The following is a 21,656-nucleotide window of genomic DNA, read 5'->3' on the forward strand; positions in this document are numbered from 1 at the left end:
AAGCTTTATAGGCTAACTAAACTGTGGGGTTGATTTACCATATGACTCAGCCTAACCCAACATATCTCCATAGTCCTAATAATTGATGGTTCCATTACCAAACATGATGTTCGCACCCTAGTTCAACCTTGCATAATGATCTTGTATATATGCGCATTTCTAATAACAGTTCCAATGGAAGTGCTACTGAATGTATATAGTCTATCTGGTTTTGTATTTGACTCCTCTTCCACAGCAATGCACAACATCACAACTGGATTAAGTGTGAGAGCCTCAAAGTTTCAGCAATGCAGAAATTCTCTTTCTCTTTTGCAAAAATGTTCACACCCTTTAATAACAAGTAGAAAAAAAAATACAAGGACCTATATCAAATTCAACATGGTGTAATTCTGAACCTTGTTTTACAATAAATAAACATAGGAAGATTCAAACATTTAACATTCAAGGCATTGAAAAGTAAAGTTACCCACTCATTTTGAAAAAATGACAGTTTTTTGGTGAGCCAGTTTGTTTCATTCTCTTTTTAATGTCTTTCATTTGTTGCCAGAATTTTTAAAAGGTACAGCCGTATCTATATGCATATCCAACACACCTAGTAACTGAGTCATGGAAGAAGGCACTCCCTCTATCTCCTTGGGTATTCAAGAATTTGCAAAGTTTGCATGTAATATAAACTGCAGGGTTTGCCCCCTAGCAAATAAACACCTTGCCCTGCCTTTCTCTTACAGATTCTGCTTTCCTTAGGTGCCATCATAATACACATTTTAGATAATTAGGAGGAATCTTCAGAAACTTCAGGTCTCCGAACCTTCAAGACATTTTAAAAGAACAAAACAGAAACAACTACACTGTTTCCAGCAATTGATTAATAAAAGTTTGGATGAATGTAGAAAACTTACAATTTCCAATGCTTTTCTTACTTCAATATTTTTAAGTCACTGTTTTTGAATGTTTCTTGAAAGAACTTTTGAAAACAAAAGTTAAAATATGCATTTTTACCCATGCAGTTCCACTAAAGTTCTTTTGAGTTTAGTGAGACTTAACCTCTATAAGTACCTAAAGGAATATAAGGCCCCCAAAATGAATATTTGTCTTCCCTTCAAATGATTTATGAAATAAAAAAATCAAAACATATCTTAAAGGTTTTGCTTGGATAAATCTGGATAAATCACCATTGTAAAGAAATATTGCTGAAAACATACAGCATACATTTGGCAATTCTTCACTTTCATTAATGATCTAGTTTAAACATCTAAGCAATTAGGATTTGCCATGAATAAATACAGTTCAAACTATTTTTCCAAGAGGGCAATTGTAATATATATCATTATTTTTACTGGAGGCACAGAAAATGAGAAAAGAAATATATGCTTTATTACAAATCCTATTTAATTTTTCAATCCCTCCTTTCTTTCCCCCTTGTCATTCTGAGCAGAACTTGGACAGAGGCCATTTCTTCTATTGCCTCCAGTGGTGAATCTTCCTATAACTTTACTTCCTATAATATTTTTAAGCATTCTTTGCCATGAATGTTCAGGAGACTTCTTAAGAATAATGGGAGAAATATGGAAAAACCAAGTCCTTTGCTTTAGAAGGCATGAAGAGACATGTTTGGATATCCAAGCTCTAATTCAAATGTCAGCTGAAGCCACACCTTTGGGAATACTCTGAGCTTCTTTCAGCACCGGTTTGTCCCAACTTGTTTGGTGAAGCTCCTTGAACAATAACACATATTTGAGCAGAAAAGCAAATGCATACATTCATTACATGGTAATAAACTATGACATACCAAAGGATCTAAAGCACATAATGGCTTTCAGATTACTTTCACAGAGTTGTACCTATCTGCTTTTGAAAGGAAACGTTGATGCTTCTATTTTTGTGTATTCTGTTTGAAGGAATTTGCATTCAAGTAGAGGTGGAGTACCTGTCTGAAAACAACTGGAATTGATAACATTGTTTCTTTTTCAGGACTCTTGTATGTGTTGAGGAAATCTGATAGAAGAACTCAGATGCTCCACTTGGAAACCAAATGAACCAATGTCCTTTGTGTAGGAAAGTATTCGTCTTTCCTCTGTTGAGAGCCACTTCTATTCAGATAGATTTTAGCCAATGAGAGATTCCTCACAATGTTTTAGCTTTTTCTCAGAAAAGAATCTGAGCCTTTTTCATGTGGCAAGGTTAGATACAAACTTATGAATTTAGTATTTATTATTAAAGCTGGGTAGATTTTTTTTTTAACAAGCTGAAAGGCATAAAGAAGGCATTTCTTCTGTTTTTTTTTTTACCTATCACATTCAGAAATAATGTCAAATTTGTTCAGCTGCAATTGCCACAAGCATGCAATTCTTGACATCTGTTTTTCATTGCACTGCGTTCATCACTCCTTCAAACAATAATGCTCCTGGACACTCAAGATAGTTTTGCTCCATTGCTTTACTTTTAGGATCTCTATTATAAACAATTGGATGGAATTAGTCTACAAAGACTGACAGGTAAAACTTGAGGCGGAGCCTCAGTTTACTGTCCCAGCTTTCCCAAGCATGTTGTACTTCAATTGGTATTGTGGGACAATTTCCAAAGCTCCCATATGGCACAGGATTGGGAGGAGGCTTAGTGAATGCTTTTCTGCTGTGTTTTCTTCATCCATCTACTTATGAATAGAACATTTGGATTCCTGTGAGGAATGTGAAAACAGCTCACTGCTCATTCTGATACAGATTAAGCTTTTCCAAATGTTAGAGTAAGCAGTGCAGACTCCAAAATCTCAGAAATTGTGAATTCTTTTTGATTGCATCATGACCATTCATCAAAAGCTTGCAAGCCATTCCCAAAGTGCTCTTTGCTGTCTCAGATTTGCTCCATGACTTAATATGGTGTAGCAAAGGGCACTGTTGATTGTGATAGAAAAAGTAGGCACTTCCTTGGTAAAAACAACAACAGTAACAGCAATAACAACAAAAACAAGTTTATCTACAACAGAAATGTTGAGAACTTTAGGAATTTCTTATATTATTCTTGGGGTGATAATCTAAGTCTCACTGACTGACAGCAAAATATTTTTTTTTCAGATCTTAATTTTCCCATGGTCTCTGTCTTTTATCACATATTCCTGGGATATGGATTAGAGAAAGAATGATAGGCAAACTAACTTTTCAAAGCACAAAATATGTAAAAGTATCTGATATCATATATTCTTACTGTTGCTTCTTCTGATAGTTTTTATTCACTAAAGAATACAAAATGGCAGCAATGGATTTTTAGCAATTACGTGCAGGCAAATGATATTTTGAATATGTTGCTTAGGCTTTATATTTGTTTGGCATTGCACAGTTTGAATAAACAAGAATGGTAATTGCAATATAAAAGATGAAATGAGGCTTAACATAATGTGCAAAACCTGTATTTTTTAAAATGTAAAGTATTTCACTGCATGGTTCTCTGCTTTGTGAAAATTTATTTTGCATTCTGTTAATCTGCAATCTCCCTCCATCCCCTCTTCATAATCATATTGTTCTTTACAAATTCTTATTGGGTATTCTTCAAAAAATGAAAACATTGGCCTATCTTGCCCTTCATGATAGATAAATATATTTCATGTCACAATGATGATAATCCCTGGATATGTAAGGGAATAAAATCAAAAATAAATACGGTATATTCATAACAACAATAGGTTTCCTTAAAACTTGTGCTTGAGGCTGCAATTGGGTAAATTCTATTGAACTCAGTTGGCTTTACTTCAGACAAAATATTTTTAGAATAGATGTGCCAAGTCCCTGAGACCAAGTCCTTGAGGAGACTTCTTTCAGAGTTTTACAAGCAGCAGTATGTGTATTAATTCTCATTTCAAAGTTTAACCATTCATGCTTCAGGATTTATTTCCCATTAAGTTGCTCAATTTTGTCCAGTTCAAAAGTGTTCAGGGTTTACAGTGGCAGACCATACCTCAATCTTCAGAAATGAAGAAAGAAAAAAAAAAACCCCACTAAATCCCCTTCTTTGTCTAGGTAGCAGACATGAATTAACATGTTTTGCTCAAGTACTGCTATGGAGAAAGCACCAAAGAGAGCCTGGGGTGGCTGACATCACTCACTGTCTCAAAGGTATATTTCATTTCACCATCTCACGCAATCTCTTCTATGTCTGGACTTGCAGAAGCCAGCAGGGTCATAATATTTAAAAAGTTTGCATTCCCTTCTGCAACAGTTTGAAAATGTTCTGTCTTTATCTCTGTCAAAATATTATATATTTAATAGAAATGCATTTCCTTCATAGAAAATCATGCAAGAAAGTGTGGCAAAGAAGAAATAGGCAAAAGACAGACTCATATCTGATTTTGCTAGCATAAAGAAATATTTAGAATTTTTCTGACTGATTGTTCCTCGCCTTTCTCAATGCTGCTCTTTACTCAGTATCAGAACAAAACTTTTGCATCTTGGTAGTTTTTCTTTGTTTCTCTCTTTCCATATGTCTTGAATACACACTTCTTTCATTTTTAAAAATGCTTTAAGTAGTATATTTCCTTCTTTTCTTCCTTGTTTATGGCTTTTATAATACAAAGTTGCATCTGCTATTGCATTAATGTCTCCCATTATACCAAGATTTTGGTAATTTAAGTCCAGTATTTTCTTGTATAGTTGTTGATAAAATTGCTCTTGCTTATCATTAGGTGCATATATTGCTACCATCAATATCTGTTTTTGATCCACCATAATTTCCACCATTAGTATTCTCCCCTCTTTATCTGCATAAATTTGTTTGGGATTCATCTTTTCTTTAATATAAAGGGCTATTCCTCTTTTCTTTTGAGATGCAAGTGTAAAATAAAGTTTGCCAATTTTTGGTTGTTCTAGAATTTTGGAATGTTGTCTCTTAATGTGTGTCTCTTGGAGGCAGATATAGATTGACATCCTGCTTAACCATGAAGTTTTTTTTGGTCTTAATCTAGTTCACTGTCTCTTAGTTTAAGGTACTTTCTTGAGCAGCCAGAGAATTGAGATGAAGATCATGCTTGCAAATATCTTTGGAAATTTAATTATATCTGTTTTCCTTCTTGTGTGATTTGCTAGAAACAATCAGAAGAAAGAATGGGATATCATTTTGAATGCCTGCCAACACTGTTTTTTAGAGCAGAGGGTGAGTGTGATTGTGCAGTAACATTGGTTCTGTAGTTTGGGAAGGAGAGTGTTCTATAATTCCCTAGTTAGCATATTGAGCAAGAAAAACTAGCCCAGACATTTTTCTTTGCATATGTAGGAATGAGATGAGCAATAGCAGCCAGGTTTCAGGAGATTTTTCATATTACTATTCTGCAACAAAACCAATAATGTGTTTTATGTGCCATCTCAAACTCTAACCAATCTGGATTTTAGCGGAAACTGATTTCATGGAATGAATGACTTATGATGCTTAGATGTGACAAACAGATTTATTTATTTTACACAATTAATGAGCTAACCGACTCCCAACAACTCTGGATGGCTTACATTTAAAAAAGGAAGCACAAAGGAATAATAAGTGGCTTAAAGACAACATGCAAAATGAACCAATAAATAAATCACCATCTAATAGATGGCTTAGTCATCATCCTGCCACAGAACCCAAGAGAATAGCAAAGTTTTTAATGTTTTCCTGAACAACATCAGTATGGTAGACAAGTGGATCTCTGTGTATCATTCGAGAGGGCAAGAATTGTGACAGATTCCTATTTGGTTAAATGTGGCATTATCAATTATTATAATTTCTAGAAAGTATAGTGTAGAAAAAGAGATAGATAGATTGACAGACAAATAGTCAATATTCATCTTGCTTCAGAGTCAAAAAAAGTTGCAAAGTTTTTCTCTAGCTGCTAAATGTTCTTCATGAAACCAGATGGAGATGGCTGGTCTTTATCTGGAGTCAGTCTATGTTTTCACATATATTTGTTTCATTTGTTTCTTTGTATCTTTATGTCTCACCTTTATTATTTTTACAAATAACTCAAGGTGGCAAACATATTCAACACACTTTTCTCCTCCTATTCAGATGTAAATGTGTTCCATGCCATTACTTACTCAATTTATACTGAGTTTTTCACTCATCATTTTCAAAACTGGCTAATCCATTTTTGTTTAAGAATAATTAAATATGTGCATTCAAATTAACATTAAAATTAAATAACAATTAGAAACCTAGTGAAAGAGATGCTTCTAGCCCTTCCATAGAAGATAGAGAACACATGCAGCTCACAAGAGGGTACATTCCCTAACCTATGGGCTGTGGAGAAGAAGGCTTTCCATCTTGAATGTGCGATGAAAGAGCTTCCAACACAGGGATGTCTGCAAATGATAATGTGGTCAAAGATTGTGCATGTTTCTCCTACCACATCAATTTATTTTTACAAGTGGTTCCCCTTATCCCATAGATATGTGGTTGTGGATATTATCCCTAATATATCTTTGCACATTTTAATAAAGCTATTATTTTAAGTGAATTCCAGTTTGCACAGAGGTGGGAATGTTAACCAAGTTCATATAAAGGCACATTTTCCTTCATTTCAGCCCCATTCTCAATTACTTTTCAAAAAATGAACTAATAATAATGCACTTTGTTTTGACAATAGATGATTCAGTAAAAAAAAAGTTCATTGGACTGTTGATTAACAGTTCCTCTTTGAAGTTTTGCATTTTGCTGTAGTTTTCAAACTTGAATGAGTGACCAGAAGACAGTAAATGCAATTGTAAAACAAAGCCTGACACGTACCATGAAGATTTTAATGTATTTATATGAGAACCAGTATAATATAGTATTTAAGTCATTGAGCTAGAACTATAAGGCATACGTTCAAATCCTCCCCACAGTCATTGTACTGGATAATTTTGATAGTCACTAGGAGTAACTGTTACCTCACACAGTCCTTATGGGGAAAAAATGGAGGAGGGAGGGCTACGTATGCCACCTTGTGATCCTGGAGGAAATAAATCTAATGAATAAACAAATATGAAGAAGGACAACAGAGATCTGCAATTTTTGTAAGTTTCAATGCAGAAATCTAGTCTTTGAAGCAGTAGCCCTTTCAGTTTAGAAGAGCAAAGAAAAAAAAAAGTAAGCTTCATATTCATGTGTGCACCTCATTGCTTTTGATTTCAGCATCTTTTCTTGCCAGTGGCTATTCTCTGACAATCACATCATCTCGCTGATTAAAAATATAAAAATCAGTTGTGGTTCCCACCCTGCCTACTTTATTAAAAGACTCTGTTCTTTCAAAGGTGCAATGCTGATAAGATCCAAGTAATGTACTAATGCAACTTCACTTCCTGAATTTTTATGAAATTGTTCTTCAAGCAAGGGTGGGTTGGACCATGTAATAATGTGGTGAGAAAGCAAGTTGATTCTATAGAGCTATTAGCAAATTTGTGGAAGATTTATCATGACTGGATAGATGTTGGAGCCAGGAAACTGGCTCCACAGATATATATATATATATATATATATATATATATATATATATATATATATATATATATATATTTAAAGGATAACCAATTGTTTGTCTTTTTCTATTATTGATAGTTTTCATTGAAGAGGTCTTTCATTTCTGATATAATTGCCAATCATCCTTTAGACAAGAAGATCCAGCAGGCATACTCATTGATCACTAATCTTAGTTTAAACAATAATTTCATTTCTCTTTATATTCTATTAATTCTTTCTATATTTAATTCTATACATCTAAAATTAGCAAATGTATATTTTATGCATATTTATATCTTATTTTTTATGATAGCAATATGAGTGGTTAATATTCTGTTTGGTTTTTAGTTTTCTCAAGAACTTCATTTTAGACATGCTTAGACAATTCAGTCTTTGCATATATAAATAGCAAATTATCTGTTTTTGTGCCTTTACAACTTTACAAAATAATACACATAAAAATGCAGCACTTATGTCATAAAATATACTTGTACATATATTTCTATATAAGCAATTTTACATTCCTAATTTCATATAATACATTACACTTTAATGTGGAAACAGGATGGAATGGTCTTACAAATGACACAAACTGGACATGGCTTGATATCGGTAGGTACAATATCAGAAAAATCTGGTAGCATCTTTTCATTAAAAGGAATAACTTTTCCTGGACTATAGATGATGTCAACCAAATTTAAAATGATTAGCCATTCTCTGTATCTGATGATTTTTAGCTCATGAATGCTTGTGCCATTTAATAAAATTTGTTACCAGGAAAGATATATCAGACTCCTTCTGCTTTTTGGCTATCATAGACTACTTTCTTCCTACAACAACAACATGTACAAGAAGAACATCTCTGTATGGAGTCCTGTGCTCCAATATATTAAAAATTCACCTTCCTTAAAAGGATTTTTTTCTGTTGAAAGAAAAATGCCTTTGGATCATAGCTAAGAATCCAAATGCCAGAGCTGATTAGTGCTCTGCAGACTCAAACATGAAACCAAGTAAGGCAACTTGTATGAATGCACACTGGTATCATAAAATCAAAACTCTTCTTTTGTGTTCACTTTACTTTCTATCTTACATTTTTCAGAAAAAGGGAGGGGTAAGAAGGAGAGCAGCTCTTTGTTTGAGTATGAGTTTGACAGGTAGGGAGTGGGGAAGAGAGGGAGTGTACTGTCTTCTTAAATTACTTACTAAACCAACTCCTGTACTTATTCAATTTATTATGCATTCCAAAGTTAAGCTAGTCTAGCCTCAGGCAAGATAAAATCTGCTTGTAGGTTGCAAAGTCCTGAAATCTTTTGCTAGCTTTCATATTTGGTGGAGTCAAAGCAATGGACTTCTAAACCTGTGGAGAGTTTGACAAGAGAAGTAACTTGAGCTCTACACTTGGCATATATTATTTTCCTTTACAAACTCATTATGATGTGGTTTTTAGATGTCTGGCCCTTTCACCAATAGCTTTTCGTTGAGCTTTTACAACTGAGATGAAAAGTCCCATTTAGGAAAGTTGAACCAAACTCAGGAAATTGTCTACTGGCTCCTTGAATCCTCTCCTCAACTTTATACTCCCCACTCAAACTGGCTCAAAGTGTTATGAGCTGTTGAAAGTTTGTATGTTTTCAGTGGATGCCATAATTACCCTTGTGTTCATGGCTAGCCATATAACACCACTGCCAACCTTGGGTGGAAAGTTCTGACAGTTATAATAGGCAAATGGGTTCCCATGTGTCTCGATATGTGGAATTTTTAGGTAGAACATGCTATTTTAACAGGTTGAAATCTCTCTCTCTCTCTCTCTCTCTCTCTCTCTCTCTCTCTCTCTCTCTCTCTCTCTCTCTCTCTCTCTCTCTCTCTCTCTCTCTCTCTCTCCTTGTGTATATATGCTGCACATTTATTGATTGTCCATCTTTGCAGGGTTTTACCCATTATATAGAAAACATTGCAAAATTATGTACAAAAGACAAACTATGTTGATAATAGTGTGTTTTTCATCATTCTAGTGTTTTCCTGCTTTTCAACTCAACAATCAAATGCGACAACTATGTCTAACTGGATGGTTTTCATGTCCACATTAATTGTGTCCAGCCACACAACTGGTTTTTCATGGAAACATGCATAGGTTAAAAAAAAAACTGATAGTGAAAATAAAGAGCCAAGGTAGAAAAAATTTAAATGAGAAAAAGCAATGTGGTCAATATGAGAGCATGAGAGCTCCTAAATGGAGTGGAGAGAGCCATGGTTTTAAATTATGCATTGGTTGAGTTCCATGCTGGCCATTGTAGAAGATGATGCCACATTAAAATAATCAATGAAGCAATACCCAAAACATGTTTAATGAGTTTTCATGCTTAAAGGAGATTTAAATCATTCTGCTGGATTTATGCATGGCAGCATAAACAGTGTTCCAGTAGCTGTTTAAAAGGGTCACATGTGGGTGCTTGGCCATGAATTGCCCATTTCTGAAAGAAAGTGAGCTTGGCACATTAATAAATATGAGATCTGACTGGCTGAAGCTTATAATAATGATTTCATTTATCCCGAGCCTGTTCCTGCAGTTTATGGGATCATCAGTCCTCCTCATTCATATGAAAGCAGGAAGAGTGTTCTATCAATCAACTGAATACTGGCAGATCCGTTATTCTGTTTATAGGCAGATGGGGTTTGCTGATGCTGATGCTACTACTAAAGCTGTCATTAAAAAGTTTCATGCCCAATACAAAACGGTCACTCCTGGTCACTATCAAAACCACTGCTGGAATCCTAAACTGGCTGTGAATCAAAGGAGAGGCAACATGGTTCTGTTTTTCATTGTGGAGTTAGTTTTCATTGGAATTCATTTCAAACATGAAAAAGTTGTTGATTAATGCAATATAGGCTGAAATAATGTATGTAATGAATTAAGTCCAAGCAACTCATTGCCCTGCTTCCATAGAACTTGAATGGGGTAAGGGTGGGAATCACACCTTTATTTTATATACAAAAATTTGCATTTATTTGATTTTTTTAACAAAAAAAATAAAGACATATAGAATATATATTTTGTAGCCTGGATATCTAAAAGAAATTTTTCCAGGTTGTAGGAGAATATGAAATATAAATAAAATAAAGACCATATTTTTTGCATGTGTGTTTGTGTGTGTGTTCTTTTGAGTCATTTTTTTGACTTCTGCCAATTGCCTGGACAAGTTCTTGCAATTTTTGGAAATGGTTTGTCATTGCTGCCTTTCTAGGACCAAGAGAAAATTACTGGCCCAAGGTCACCTTGAGTAAGCTTCATGACTTACATGAAACTAGAATTCATTGTCTTCTGGTTTCTAACCTGATGTCTTAACCAGTGTAGTAAATTGATTATATTGATTCAAACATAATTACTGGTGACAAATACACATTCGTGTTAACTTCTTGGCAACAACCTAAAAGTAGTTTGTCATTAATTTCTTTAAGGATGTTTTTGAAATTCACACTCTAACCCACCACCCAGGGGGATTTTCTGGTGGTTTCCTGCTCAGATATTAATCCTGTTCCCTTCCCTTCACCCCCCCAAAAATCTATTTTTTATATTTCAGTTGATCTAGTAGCCCACATTATATTTTTCATGTGGACTGGGTTGACCTTCCTTTATACTGATGCTATAACCCTGAAGAAGAACTAATTTCACTATGATGAAATTTCTGCTCTAATGTATCTGACTAAATAAACAATTGCTTCCACTGCATCTTTTCTCTATTCCTTTTTGAATAAAATATTTAGAAATGAATACACACAGAAACATACTTTTCCAGTTTTACTTTTTGATGATCTTATTTGGTCATAATACTTGAATATCTTTTATTTTTAAAAAGTTAAAAATCAGTTTGTACTTCTGTTTTGCAAGCTGCAATCCTAGATAAGGATTTGGTTTACAAATTCCTCTTAGAATTCCCAAAATGCCTTGGTTTTAAAACTTTGCAGTTGCTTCACTTCTCATGACATTCATTTGACCCTATGGAGGATTCTTCCATAGGAAATCTTTAACATCTTTAGTATCTGACTGAAGAAAGCTACTCTTTTGCTCTTCGAGGCTTGGTTTATCTTCAATGCACACTATTTTATAAGGGAGGGCCATTTGTGCAACTTTCATGAAAAAATAAGCCTCTTCCACAGGGGGAAATAATGGGACTATTTTTCAATTTTCTCTCATCTAATAACAATGTCAACTTTAGAATGAGCATGGCTGCAACCATTTTTCCCTTCTCATTTCTAGTTGACACATAGTACAGAGGGAGGGGGGGGTTGCCAGGTGTTGTGCTAGACAAAACAGATTTTCTCTCTCAGACTTTTTCTCATGGAAACCAAGGTCATTGGCTACTCCTGGGACTGTGGGCTGTGGGTTGTGGGTTTCATGAAAAGCCCGCCAACAAGATGTATGGGGAAATGTAGTTGCTTGCATAGCCTTAGGGGTGGGATTTTTTAACTTTGTATTGGGGAATTGTTATGCATCTCTTCAGGCTTGGTTTAACTTTTGAAGTTCTGATACTTTGTATCAATAAACATGTTCTTTGAGGAATTGCAAGCCTCGGAGGTCTGCTTTATTTGTCTCTGTCTGTCAGAACCTTAATAAACAGTGTTAATATTTTCAAATTGTATATTATTGATATACACAGATCTTGTAAATATGGCATTTCAGAATATGTAACTCCACTAACTTTAATTGGAAGAATGCATCACAAAATACAGGTAATGTATTTCTCACTTAATGACATTTGTTTAGCAATGTTCGAAGTTACGAAGGTGCTCAAAATAAGTGACTTACGACTGGTCCTTACCCTTGCAGCATCCCCATATTTACATGATCACAGCTTGGCAACATTTGCTCATTTACTTCCCCACATTCACATGATCATCACTTGCAACTTACTTAGCCATCTTCTGACAAGCAAAATCAACGGGTAAGCTAGTATGAGGTGACAAGTCAAAGTCACATGATGTCTGACTTAATGACCACAGGCAAGTTAATAAATAACCATAACTGGGACTGCTGGAATTGCCATTGCTAATGGGGGAACCATGCAATATTTTATTTAATGGTTGCTTCATTTAGTGATGGAGTTGCTAATCTCAATTAAGGTTATTAAAGAAGAACTACCTGTATAGAATTTGTATGCACTCCAGCTGCACGAATGAGAGTTTTCCTTGCTTAATGATATTGGTACCTGCCTTTGCATGGCCTCAGCCTATGGCACAATGGGTGGGGGGAATACCAGTAGTGAGAGAAATGAAGAAGATAAATAAAAACCACATTTCTTTACCACCTGCTGTCTAATGATCACTTCCTCTGATAATTCTGTCTTAAGGTGCATTCCAGACATGAAGGGCTTGCCCAGACACCGCAAATAGCAGAAGAGAATTTGAAGAAAGCCCAGAGATACTAAAGAAGGGAATAAAAGAAGAAGGGAAGCAAAGATTTCATTTTTTAACTTGTATTTTCTTAGAGATCTGATTTTAGACAAAAACAACCTTACCTGACAGCTTTCTCTGAAGGGTTAAATTAACAGGAGCTAATGTAAGATAAATAAGATATTGTCAGCCATAAGAAAATTTGAAGGACATAGTCTTTTCTTTTACAGCGGAGTTTGGAAACCTGACCTGATGGTGAAAGTAATAGGGCATTTTTCAGGTGGAGGCAAGGATTTTTTTCCCCCACACTTTCTCCTTTTCCTTAGCCCTAATTAAGAAGCAAAGGAAAAGTAGATCTCAACTCTTGTTAAAAATGGATGGTGATTATCTAGGAATAACATAATTATTCCTGAGTATTCCTTCAAAAGAAGGTTATAATATATAAAAATTATAACTGGAATCAACAGCCGGAGTTAAAGAAGATATATGTATGATGCTGGAAGATTAGAGAAGTCCAAAGTTCAAGATGAAATGTACTGTCTTAATCTCAGGGATTACTTTTCAAGTCAGAAGAGTTCTGTCATATGGTACCAGAGTCAGGGGGGGAGGGTATTTTTTTCTCCAGTCAATTTGATTAATAGAATGGACTGTGAAAACCTGGCAACCTTGTCCACACAGTTGAGTATGGTATTTTTTCATAGTGATGCTACATATATGCATACTGTAATTCACGTGCACACAAAGGTAGACTATATGCATTGGATTCAGTTAAATTACTTTTGCTATAGATACAAATAATACAATCATACACTTACTTATTTGGTTTTGTGAGATTTACTCTTATGTAAGTGTGCATAGGATTATATTGTTTAATTTATAGCTATTTTAGTGACACAAGACACTAAATATAGGGATCCTTGGTAGAACCCCATATTTCAACCCTTAGCTACAAATATTTATTGATACTAAATGTAGGCTTGGAAAATGTAGGACTACATAATAGACATCTTCTCACAAAAGCATTCACCTTTTTGAGTTAATGATAACAATTACACTTGTGCAGACCTTTTTTGTTTGTCTCATTTTAAAAGCAAAAGTGTCACCAAAACATTTACTCAAAACTAAGCACTTATTTAAAATTTGAATTATTTTACGCACCCCATGCTATATAAAACCAACAATTTGAGCTTGCTCATCAAAAATGTTAAGTAGAAATCTCTGTGCAACCAACCTTGCATATCAATGAGCGAGATGGTGCTGTTTGTATTCTTGCACCGGGAGACTGATACCTGTTTTGTCAAATTGTTTGTGCCATAAAGTCAGGATGTTGTCATGCAGAAGGAAATGCTCTGATTCACTGATATTCAGGGAAAAGATTTCTCAAATAGGTAGTAAGATTGGGGTTTCAGAGGAACCTAGGGAGAAATAAAAATCACTCAAATGCAGCCAGGGACATCCACAGTAAAATGTTAAAGGTACAGCAGAAACAATGGGACTTGTCAAGCGATATTCAGAACCTCTATCCCTCCTGGGGCTTTTATATTCAATATATTCATTCAGTGATAGGAGAATGGGTTCAGCTGAACCTCTGATGGAAATGTACTGGGAGCAAAGATTTTCAAAAGCATTGCTAGACTGCTTTTTAAACCTAAACAAGAACCTTCAAAGCATATAGAGTAGACTAATACTGGGGAGGATAAACCACCAAGAGCAGCAGGAGTTTGCCATTTGTTTTTGTCTTTCCTCCTTTTACAGATAGTCCTCAGCTTAAGATCGCAATTCAGCCCCAAATTTATGTTGCTAAGTGAAACATTTGTTAAATGAGTTTTGTCCTATTTTATGACCTTTCTTTCCACAGTTATTAAGTGAATCGCTACAGTTGTTAAGTTAGTAACATGGTTGTGAAGTGAATCTGGCTTTCCTATTGATTTTGCTTGTCAGAAGGTCACAAAAGCTGATCCCATAACCCCATGATACCACGACCATCATAACTATGAGCCAGTTGCAAAGCATCCAAATTTTGATCACATGACCAAGGGGATACTGCAATGATTGTAAGTGTGAAAAATGGTCATAAGTCACTTTGAATGGTCACTAAGTGAACTGTTGTAAGTTGAGGATTACCTGTACTGCTTTTATTTTAATTTGTTTTGATTATTCTGCTTCATCCAGATTTGTTGGAAGTAGGACAGCATCCAAGTTTAATACATCATCATCATCATTATTATTATTTTAGTAACGGGCAAGCTCATATAGAAGGAAATCATCTTTCAGATGGTTTTGTTGTCGAGCCATTTCAGAACCAGGATCTCAGCCAAATAGAGGAAGACATTGCAAACTGATGCATCTGATGCATAACATAAAAAGAAAAAGAGATACCAGACAGATCCTGGACATTTTATTTTGTATCAGTTGAAACTTACAACATTGATGGGCTGCACAGTTTGGAATTTATATGATATTCTACAGTAAAAATGATGTAAACATTTATGTATGCTTCGTAACTCTGTTTAGTACAGATTAATTCAGTCCATCCACAGAATTCCAGCCTTTCTGAACTGAGGATAACATCCGAAATTTGCAAAGGGTTAATTGTATTTTCAGAACAACACATTTGGGGTTTTAAGTCCTGTGGATCATTGTCAGTGAGACTGGCTCTTAAAGATTTTTTTTCATAGTAGTATTAATCCCATAATAAAACATCTTTCAGTAGGATACAAGGTAGGCCTCTCTTTTTGACAGCTACAATATAAAGAATCTAATTTATCTGGATTTGTCCCAGTGAAACAAAAAGCTAGAATAATGTGTGACTGCTATTACAAAAAATGTTGCTGTGAAAAAAAACCCTAGCCCATAAAAACTGTTACAAAGCTTCTAAATTTCAGTTTCTGCTTGTCATGCAAATTCTAGCCAAATGTGATGTTGTCTATGTGATAAAAATTAAGTAGCGGGCAGACAAGCTTCTTCTTCTTCTGTGACAGTCAGAGCATATCGTTCCCAGACTGAACGTTACCTGGGGCCTTAGTCATTTTTATTTCTTCCAAAAGGCAGTTAATTTCAATGAACAGTTTGCTAGAGGTTTCTGTTTTCTTCATTGCCTTCCCAGTTATTTAAAATACGGTTGCTGAGAGAACTAATAAGTTCAATAAAAGTCTGGAAAGTCTGCCTGCACGAGAAAACCAAGCCAGAGGAAAGGTTTTCTTTTGTTTGTTTGTTTGTGTTTGTAGATGTTTAAATCCCTTTTCTCCCAGATTATCTGTATTCAGCATGAATATAAATTTTATAACATCTCTGTTTTTAATAATAATAAAAAAACCTGTCTCATTCCTAAGGATCTAATTAAGGTTTTGCTACATTGAGAGTTACATTGTAGATAGTTGTTAAATAACAATGAACAACAACATAAATATGCAATACGGTAATAAAAGGATTGTCAGACTGTAATTGTGAGGGTGTTGCCAGCAGAGCCATTCCTCCTAGAATCTAATAATACATGTTAGGAGAATTGTAGTAAAGACTATATTCCAAATGCTTCAAGGTTCTTTCAAAAACTACTCTATTCCTTTTAAACTACGAGTCATTTCCCATTTGTCTGCACATGGGTCAGAATCCATCATGATCAGTTTGTTCCTTCCCTTCTTAAGGTCTCTTTCCAGTTAACATTGTACTGACGAGTTTTTGTCCCTAAAAAGCCAGTATGTTCTCAAAATGGCTGGTCTGAATCTATTAAATGGTCCAGTATTTAAGAAAGGGATTCCAATAATTTCTAGTATTTTATTTGTTTTGCAGGAATGTTCGGTGGAGTCATGTCAGAGATGGATAAATAGAATTTATTTAAATAGAGTTAAAATTCTACTTAAGGCAGAGGTGAAGCAATAAACTGCAAGATGAGCATAATGTGTTCAATCCAACTAATTGAGGACCAAACAGAAATCTTGGCCAGTGGCTTTAATGGGCTGCTGTACAATGTCTACCCTTGGCAGATCCAAAGTAATTTAGTGGCATTTGCTTTGGCATTTGCTTTGGCCTGTTTTCGGCAGGCCTGAAAGATGATTCACCTATATTCTATGAAGATTCATTATTGTCAATGCCCGAAGACATGGGAAAAATTCAGGAAAAGGAATTTATATTTCTATTGAGTACTGTTTAGCACATCTCAATAGCTTGGCCTTTAATCAGGTCCAGAATGAGAGCTCAAGATATTAACAGGAGGAAAGCCTTCCATAGGCATCGGTCATTCTAGACAAGGAAGTTAAAGTTATTTACACATTAATCAAGACAACATCTTCAAATATAATCTAATTCATTATGTTTATGTTTAACATTGTTTTCTCAAGTTGAGCTTTTGGATTGAAGACCTAATGATAGAAATTACCAAGGCAAGGAGAACCTTTGCAGCAAAATGTCCATGTTATGTGATGCTTTTATTTAAAAGAGAAATTGCTGTTTTTATATTAATAGCTAAAACTATTCCTTGCATCATCTACAGCATCTCAATCCCCACAGAGGTCACTTCATGTTCTCATGGACAAACCTTTCAAGCCAACAACAAATCCCTTCCCTGACTAATGAACCTCTTTACTAGCAACGTGTAACTGAATTAAAACCAGGTGTTTACCTCATATGAACTTCAGATGCCAGTTTGGTGCATATTGAATCTGCCTCCTTTTACACTACTGTATAATATGTTGAATGATAGAAAATGTGTGTTATAATGCTAATGATACCTTGTGAATGCAAACAAAAGAAAGTAAATTTACATACATTTAATATATTTTTTAATATTTATTTAACATCTACTTAACATTTCTGAGGTCCCAAGTCTACATTTAAAAAAAACAGAAAAAAAAGAATGAAAGCAATTCCCAAGTGAATCGAATGCTTAAAATGCAAAAGCATAAATACAATTAAAATACCTCATTTTTTCTTAGTATTTTTGATAGCAAGGTGCCACTGAGAATGGTGTGATAACATCATACAACATAGTACCACTAATTTGGGAAGGTTTTTGTTGGACTGGAATGGCAACACTTTTGGCCATTTAGATCTGCTATCTATCTGAGGCCTTAAGATACTATATTTCTTCATTTTCCACTGGAAGTAGAAGGGAGATTGAGCCATTGATGCAAAATGATATGCCATCAAAGTTTAATGTTGAAATGTGTTAAATGGATTTAAAGACCAAAGATTTTGCCAAAGAGCTGAGGATTGCCCACCTCTGAGATCAATAAATATAGAGAAGTATGCTTCATGAATGAAGTTGCTAGCTGATAAGGTTTTGATCATCATTGCCATCCAAAAATAGACACCATGGGTAAGGCCTCTGAAGAAGATCTCAATAAGCATCTTTGAACATGAAGTAATGGTAACAGAATATTTAAAGACTGAGCAGCATGGGGTAGAATGTTCGTTTATCCCTCTTTTTTCCTTTATTACGTATTATATAATTATATATTATATAATTTGGGGCCATTAACTCAATAAGGAAACAGGAATGTATGGAAAAAGTCATTTTTTAAAAAATAAAACCTATGCTAATTATTTAAGTAAATTTATTTTGTTTTCTTGAATGAAAGCTACCTGACTCACATTCTAAACTATGCTGAGTGTCAAATGGTCATATTTTTAGTTTAAAGTAATTTAGGCTATGAAAGCCAAACTAATGGAGTGAGTAAGGAATCAGACTAGAAAATAAGAGACCAGAAGAGCATGAATCCAGCTGGGTAACCCTGGGTTAGCCATTTTCTCTTGCTCTAGGAAAGAGGCAATGGCAAACTACTTCTGGAAAACCTTCCCAAGAAACTGCAGGTATTGCCCAGGCAATGATTTAATTGGGGGGGGGGAGGTTAAGACAAAAACAGACTACAAATAAACTAATGTTGATATATCATGTAAAAAGTATCAGTAAATACCAGATAAGGTCCAGAAGGAGATATAAGGCATAGGATGCAGGAAATCTTCACATATCTATAAAAAGCATTCAATATAGGAGATCTTAATGGAGTATAGGAGTGTAGGAAATCTTAATGCTCCTACATAATAGTAAACAATGCTCAAAGAATAACCAAGCTCAATCAGTTCATGATGCTGCATCTACAAAAGCTGCTAAAACTAAGCTTTACAAACTGGTTCATTACAGGAAAATTTTTGAAACATTAAACTAGCTCATTTCCCAAGCACTTTCAGTCTACTAGTTTGTCAATTGGTCTGTAAGTTATCTTACAGTTATAATTGGGAAGCTATAGATGAAGCTACTAATGCAGCTTTGTTACATAAATATTCAATGAGGAAAGTAATGAAATTGCAGGATTTGCAATGAGTTAAAATCTCTGTAACCATCTTTCCTCCTGGCACTTCACCTTCAATAATAGATGATCTCTCCATCCAAATAATGTAGTTTAAAATTAAATTCTTCTAAGTTTTCCTCTGCCCCCAAGTGAAAGAACTTTATTTCTGCAATTGACTATAAAGTGAAACAAAATAGCCATCATTCTCAATAATGGCTCTGAATAACTTTAAGTACATAATTCAAACTCAGTTTACTTCTACATAAATGGTTCAGTATAATGCAAATTCCCTTTGAAAACTTTTGTTTCTAAACTTTTGCAAGTTTCTGCCTGTCTCTCATGACAAGCCATCACAAAATCATATTATCTCAGATTGGATAATTGCCTGGGATGGAAAAAGGCAAAATTAAATGATTATTTTGCATGATAGAACATTCCATGGCATTCTTTTAACCACTTTTTTGGTGGGAGGGATGGAGAAGGGAGAATGCTTTGTGTGTGTTTATTATATCTATCAATATATACACACAAGGCTATTTTCTAAAAACAATCTCTCCATCCATCCTGCCGAGGCAGCCATTGCAACAGATCCCTCCCTGTTTTTTGTGCCTTTCCCTGTGGAAATCAACCTTGCTTTAATTTAAATTAGAGATATGAAAAAATGCATGTTTTAATTCCTGTTTGCAGTTCAAGTGCAAACTGATTCACACTGAGCTGTTCTGGATTTTTGATTTGAAAAATCAAAAAATCAAAATGCATCATGCAGTTGTTTTGTATTTTAATAGAATGGGATGCAAACTGCATTGTTGATTCACCCTTTACAGGACATTAATTTTCTTTATCCTCTGGGTATCTTCAAGGATTGCACCACAATTTCCCCCCCCCCCCACATTTTTTAATGCAAACAAGAAAAAAAAAGATAGCCAAGCTACTTCCAAATTGTCCAAAAAGAGTCTCTCAATGCAAAAAGTGTCTTCCTCCAATTGAAAAATATAAAAATTAATATATTTTCCTACATATTTTTCAGGAGAGTCAAGCTTGGCATGATACCGAAAAATTACCAGTGACTTTTATTTTTCCTCTGCTTTGTTGCTTCTTATCACATCATTGGAGATGTGACATATGGGCAAGTCACCTTTGGCCTTAATTAATGGGCGAAAAGATCAGAAGCAAGCTAGCATGGTTATATAATATGCCACAGATATAAGTAAGATGTAGAGCAGGAGTGTCAAACTCAATTTCATTGAGGGCCACATCAGCATTGCGGTTGCCCTTGGGGGGAGCAAATGGGTGTGGCCAGGGTGGGTGTGGCCTACTGGGTGGGTGTGGATTGAGTGGGTGTGGCCTACTGGGTGGGCATGGCTAGCTCTACATCGTTTGCATCAAGGGTGCCTGTGGGGGCCTGGGCAGGAGTGGGACAGATCTGAGGGTCTCTGGCAGAAGGGGGTGGGACTGGGGCAAGCGCCAAGGCATGGTCCATTTCTTCATTCCTCACAAAGGGTGACACCTCTCCAGCATGCACCCAGGGGGCAGGGCTGACACTGCAGGGGCTGGTTCCTCACTGTTTTCAGACGGCCTTGTGGAGCTAAGACTGGATGCATTTCAGCATAGATGGCCACCACAAAATTGTACATTGGCTCCCAGCTGTCCTGGGCCAGGACCAAGGCAGCAGGGGCCATTCCCTCATTGTTTCCAGGATGGCTTCGCAGGCCACATGAAACCACTTTGTAGGCCGCATCCAGCCCCTGGGCCTTGTGTTTGACATGTCTGATGTAGAGGCTATAAATAGGCTGACACAGAACAATTAACATTAGCATCTTATACCCTCTATTCTTAAAAAAAAACATTAAATAGTTAGGCCAGCACTTTTAAGACTTAGCCTACGCTTCATTCACTATTTGTTCCAATTATGCAGAATAAGAGCTTATGTAAGAATTCACACCAGTTGTGGGGGACCCAATAGGGAACCCAGTGGGGGAGAACCATACTGGAGGTGGCTACTTGGATTAATTAGCTGACTCCATCTTTCCCTTGCACTTCCTGATTCCCTTGCCGATCTTTTAATCCATGTTGCTGTATTTTCATTGTTTGTTTTTCTTGTTTCATTGCTTTATATTGTTGCATTTATATTTTTTATCATTCCCCCTCCCCCATTTTTATTATTGTAAGCTTCCCAGAGCAGGTCCACAGTGAGATGGGCAGCAAATAAATTTAGCAAACAAAACAAACAAAATAGCTAAAAACTGAGCTGAATGCCCTGCTATATTGGCAAGATCATTGTGGATTTATAAGCACAAGAGAATACAAAGTTAAGGCTTGTAGCTGGCTGCATTAAAGAACTGAAGACCTGAGAAAGCGAATGAAGTTCACAGTAATATTAGCCTTACCACTTCAAAAGAAGCAAATAATTTAATAAAGCTCTAAAAAGCATTGGCTAGTTGCTCTTGGCCATTGTCAGAGGCTATTGCACAACTTGTTCCATTAGCATTCTCCACATATACAACTGAAGGTCCCTTATTGTAGATT

Source organism: Crotalus tigris, unplaced genomic scaffold, assembly GCF_016545835.1.
Source record: "Crotalus tigris isolate CLP2741 ecotype Arizona unplaced genomic scaffold, ASM1654583v1 scf7180000019259.915256, whole genome shotgun sequence".
NCBI classification, from domain to species: domain Eukaryota; kingdom Metazoa; phylum Chordata; class Lepidosauria; order Squamata; family Viperidae; genus Crotalus; species Crotalus tigris.